Raw genomic sequence first — 6,000 nt, 5'->3', positions numbered from 1 at the left:
ACCAGACTGCTGCGGTAACCTCATTCCTATTGTTCTCTCAGAAAACTGTATATATTCTCAGGATAAACTATTCAGGTTGGCGTGAAAGAGAACTTGTGGTTCGACGGCGCAGCTCGGCAACGTTGGCATGAAGTCCACTGATGACTGAAGATGATGAGTAACTGGTGCACAGAAGGTTGATCCATGAGAACACACTGCCTGCTTTTACTGTTATCCTGCTAACCGGTGGAGATTTGGGTCACGAACAACATATTGTCTAAACTTGGAAGTGTTTATGCTTTTGCAAAAACCATGATAAAATTAATAAAGCCAATTTTGATGCACAGAAGGTTTGGGCTTTGCAAAAGGTTTGGTTCACTGTAATTCAGCCTCTGAGGAATTTCAAAGTGAAACTTAACCTCTGTTCAAAATACTAAATAATCAGGAAGAAAACTCCAAATGAAACTGGTGCTGAGTGAAACTCCAGGTGCACTGAATTGATTTAATTCAGATTCATTTATTTTTCACATTTCTAAAATTGTTTTTTCCTGGTCAAGAGTCTTTATACCATTAAGATAAAAAAACAACTGAATAATAAAGAAATAAAAATGTTGACAAAACAGTCCATGACCTGACTGTGTTGATCTGAAATCCAGATCCCGAAGACGACTGAAGTTAATGCTGATAGTTATTGGATGAAACCAAGTGAGACTAAGGGGAAACCAGAAAACAGAACAAAAAAAGAAAACATAACTGAAAACTGAGAAATCCAAATTAACCCAGAAGAATGCACTGTGTCAATAATTAATTTTAGATCTGATTTTTATTTTTATTTTGGTTGCTATCAATTGCTTCTACCCGAAATCATCCAAACAAACCTCGAAATTTAGTCAAACAGGGGTGAGGGTTCTCATGGCGACCCTCTCATGGAGGAGATCGGCAGAAGAGGAGCAGCCCCACTCAAAAACGAGACGTGAAGAAGTTTTACCCCGGCAACCCTACTGAGAATGGCGTTGAATTGCAGGAAAATCTTTATCAAGCATGGCGAGGGAATCTCCTGATGGGTTCAGGTTGGTCAGGTCAGAAACTGGGGGTGTAGGATCCAAAGCGCAAGAGATCGAGTGGAAACTGAAAACATAACAAAGCGAAGAAGAAAGGGAGAAACAAAAAAGGTGGCAAAATAGCACTTGATAAAGTGGATCTGATACCAGACACATGGAAGAGGATTGATTCAACCGAAGACAGCTGTGCTTTAATTCAATTCAATTCAATTCAATTCAATTCAATTCAATTCAATTCAATTCAATTTTATTCATATAGCCTATATTACAACAATAGTCGTACCAATGGGCTTTCTAATTAACATGATGGCGATGATGGTCAAATAAAATCCAGTAAGAAAATCCTCACAAAATCTGACATTAAAGAACAATAAGCGGGTCAGTTTAAACATGTATTTTTGGGGGTATTATGGGGCTGCCGGAGCCTATCCCGGCCACTCGTGAGGAAAGCCAAGGGATATCCTGGACAGGTCGCAAATATGTCGCAGGGCCACAAAGCACAATAACATTCACACCTAGTGACAGTTTAGAGTAACCAATTAACCTATGAAGCATCTTTTTGGATGGTGGGAGGAAGCCGGAGTTCCCGGAGAAAACCCAAGCATGCACGCTGAGAACACGCAAAATAAAACTTTACATTTATTTTTTTAAACCATGCATTTATGTCAACTACAAGCATGTTTTAAAGCAAGTTTCTACAAATTCCACTAAAGGTACAAAAGTATTTCAAGCAGACAGCAGTGAAAAATGTCTATAAAGACAAACCTTTTTGGAGCTCAAATTGATAGTCAGTAGGAGGTTTGTACAGCGACCACAGACTCAAAGCAGGAACACCACAAAGATCTTTTACCCCCACGTTGTGTTTTAAGGGGCCCGTAAGCCTGCTTTTTTATTCAGAGCTGTGAGCGGGAACCCTTTTAGCTCAGACATTTGTCATTGAATGAAAGCTTTGTGACTCCTTTTCCTTAAAGGATTTACCTATGAGATTAGCAGACACACATTTGGAGTAATATAGTCACTGCATAGCTCGACAGCTAATTTATGAGCGACTGGCAGGTTTTAATCTGAAACCTGAGCCTGAGAGCTGCTCATATTTTACTCTGAACAAACACTCAAACTGCGACAAAACATCTTCAGGGTAATGCTAATTCCAAATGTTGCCAAACTTTTGGTGTGAAAGTGATCTTTAATCCTAATAAAGTCCCACTCTGATCATCTTTTGATCTATTTTCAAAGAGTTCCCAGTGGGCTATCAATAGCCAAAATAGAAAGACCTGTGTGGTTTTAGGTTCTGCAGAGCGGCAGGAGCTCATCAGAGAAATTCACCTCTATGTAGTGGGCAGGACTGTGAGCCACGCCTCACTTCCCATCATCCATTTGTTTACACTTTCTCCTGCTAGCTTACAGCCGCTCACAACCCTAACCTAACATTACTGGTGCAACAAAAATGGCGAGGAGTATTGGAGCCATCCAATCATACCATTTAGAGCTAGATCCCAGCTCAGACGAGGAACAACAAAGAAATAGTTCAGTCTTCTACATGTGGATGCATCGGAATGCAGCGGAGCAGGGAGCTCGTGGCCCACCCTGCATATTATTTTTTTCACAAATACACTTTTTTAATACTTAATTATTTTGTCTGCTACTGGTTCACATCGATTTAAAGAACCTTTACCATGCAAAGTACATTTTTTTAAGGTTTAAAGTGTAGTATAAGGTAGTGTCTGCGCTGCCAGCACCGCCCCCAGGCTAATAAAGACACACCCATTACCTCCGCTGAGCTAGCAGTGATCGGGAAATCGCTTTCCCTTTATATGCACATCCATCTTTGTAAAAGTTTGGAGGGTATATATATATATATATATATATATATATATATATATATATATATATATATATATATATATATATATATATATACATATATATATATATCACATCTAGTCCATTTCAGCAACAGCTAAATACCTCCAACGAGTAAGGCAAGTCCTGAGAAGCCAGCTCAATGGCAAAAATAAGACCCGGGCAATAAACAGCTACGCACTGCCCGTTATCAGATACCCTGCAGGAATAATAAGATGGCCAAAGGAAGAGATACAGACCACGGATGTTAAAACACAAAAGCTCCTCACCATGCATGGAGGGTTCCCTCCCAAATCCAGCACCCTGAGACTGTATGCTAGCCGCAAGGAAGGAGGCCGAGGATTAGTGAGCGTAGAAGCCACTATCCAGGATGAAACATCCAAGATGCATGAGTACATCAAGCTCAAGGCCCCAACTGACAGTGTGCTCAGTGAATGTCTCAGGCAATGGAGAGCAGAGGATACAGTGCTGGAGGACAGATACTCATGGGAGGACAAACCCCTGCATGGGATGTACCACCGGACCATAACTGAAGTGGCTGATATCAAGAAGTCTTACCAATGGCTAGAAAGGGCTGGCCTACAGGACAGCACTGAAGCACTCATCCTGGCAGCTCAGGAACAAGCCCTGAGCACCAGAGCGATAGAGGCTCAGATCTACCACACCAGACAAGACCCAAGGTGTAGGCTGTGCAAAGAGGCCCCTGAAACAATCCAGCACATAACTGCAGGGTGTAAGATGCTGGCAGGGAAAGCGTGCATGGAGCGCCACAATCAAGTGGCTGGAATAATATACAGGAACATGTGTGCAGAATATGAACTGGAAACCCCAAGGTCAAAATGGGAAACACCTCCGAAGGTTGTAGAGAATGAGAGGGCAAAGATTCTGTGGGACTTCCAGATCCAGACTGATAGGATGGTAATGGCGAACCAACCAGACATTGTAGTGGTGGATAAAGAACAGAGGAAAGCCGTTGTGGTGGATGTGGCAGTGCCAAGCGATGGGAACATCAGGAAGAAGGAACATGAGAAACTGGAGAAATACCAGGGACTCAGAGAAGAACTGAAGAAAGCCTGGAAAGTGAAGGTGACAGTGGTGCCAGTGGTAATTGGAGCACTCGGGGCAGTAACCCCCAAGCTGGAGGAGTGGCTACAACAGATACCTGGAAAGACCTCAGACCTCTCAGTCCAGAAAAGGACAGTGCTAGGAACAGCTAAGATACTGCAGGACCCTCAAGCTCCCAGGCCTCTGGTAGAGGACCCGAGCTTGGAGGAGAAACCACCCGCGGAGGGTGAGAGGGGCGTTAAATTTTTTTTATATATATATATATATATATTTATATGTATATATATATATATAGAGAGAGAGAGAGAGAGAGAGAGAGAGAGAGAGAGAGACAATGGGTCTTCAAGAAAATTTTAATTTTATCAGTTTGGATCTTCAGTTTGAGTCCATGAAAAAATGAAGACTAAATCAAACACATTGTCAGTTCAGTCACAAAAGCAAACACACGCGTGAGTAAGAGCTTAATGCAATCATGGCGCTCTTACACAAGCAAACAATCCTTCCCATGCCACACTCAGAAAGCAGGATGGAGCAGCTTCGCTTTTATGTTAAACCATTCCAAATTTCAAGCGCGCTCTAAACCGCATTCACCAAGGTTTGGCTGTGTGCTGCAGTAACACCACCCCCTTACTGTTATAGTTTTGTATAAACTGCCTGCTCCAACTTCATCGCCCCCACTCCACCCACCACCCCCGGCAGGTTCAAGTTACCCCTGAAAAGGAGGAATCTTGAAAACAAACTGAGGTCAAATTCCTGCTCCCAGCTCAATAGGGTCTGATAGGCACAGTAGATCTGTCAGAGTCAACAAGGAGCTCCTCTGAATTGAATTAAAGGCACCTCGTTTACTGTCTCCAGGTCGACAAAGGTGAAGCATGGTTTGTTTCCAGCCCCTCCATGATGTATGGACTTCTCCAAAACACTTCAGTCTTCCTGCGAATGTTTGTGAAGACTCATGCAAAGCTGCCAAAACTTTCCCTTTCTCTCTTCCACAATGCAAGACTTTATAGAGACCTTAAACAACGGAAGAACGACAACAGTAAATATTGAAGACTCAGAGAAAGAAAGGATTTATTCCTCTTCGCTCACTAAACTGACTAGCGGGTCAACTTGACCTCTGACCTCCTCCCCTTCAACCCTTTTCCAAAAACAATCAAGTGAACGCGCCTTCTCTCACAAGGAGGGCTCTTCATCTGTCTGCTCCCTCTAGGTAGGAAATCAGGTCAGCAGTGCGCTGAGCATAGCAGACATAGTTTGGAGCGAGGCCGGGAGCGTGCAGGAGTGTGGCGCTGAACCCGGCGCCGCCAGAGCGCACAGCAGCCTTCATGACAATAGAAAAGAGCACGCTGGCAGATAACTTGAAGTCTGGCTGATGAATCGAAGGAGCAGCCAGATAGCAGGAGGAGCAACCTATAGGGGATGCTTGAATTACAGGAGGAGGGAGGTGAGCCGGGGCAGTGTGGGTGGGCTGAGGTTTTGGGGAGAAAAGGAGAAAGCTTTCTGACAGCTTTCTTCTGCCTCTTTCTTTCATTTCAGGGAAAGTGGACGATGTTGCTGAGCAGCAAACACACAAACACAGTCGTCACTGAGCTGCTTGTCTTCTGTGTGCATCAGTGCTGCAGCGCCTTTATTTCTGCATACAGACCCTTTCCAAAAAATTAGAACGTCATGGAAAAGTGTGTTGCTTTTGTATAATTTACCCCAAAAAAACTTTCATAGAACATAGATTTAAGGTGCACTTTTTAATTGATTAATTTAATTGACCAACTATATATCTATTAAACTTAAAGCAGCAGCATAGGTTCCCCAGATGACATTAAATTGGTTTAGTTTGATTCCATATAGGAAGGACTTCTGATTTGGTAACTAGCCAAACAAGTATCATTGATCTCCTCCATGGTCTGGTTATGCCAAAATAGTTTGTAGTTAAGGAGACTGTCTGTTCACAGAGCGCTGTGTCCAAGCAGATCGATGGAAAGTCTAATGGAAGGGCAAAATGTGGCAGGAGAGGGTTCAGCAGCAAAAGAGACAACTG

This window comes from Oryzias latipes, chromosome 16, assembly GCF_002234675.1.
Source record: "Oryzias latipes chromosome 16, ASM223467v1".
NCBI lineage: Eukaryota > Metazoa > Chordata > Actinopteri > Beloniformes > Adrianichthyidae > Oryzias > Oryzias latipes.
The sequence above is the reverse complement of the archived record's forward strand: the minus strand, read 5'-3'. Positions refer to the sequence as shown.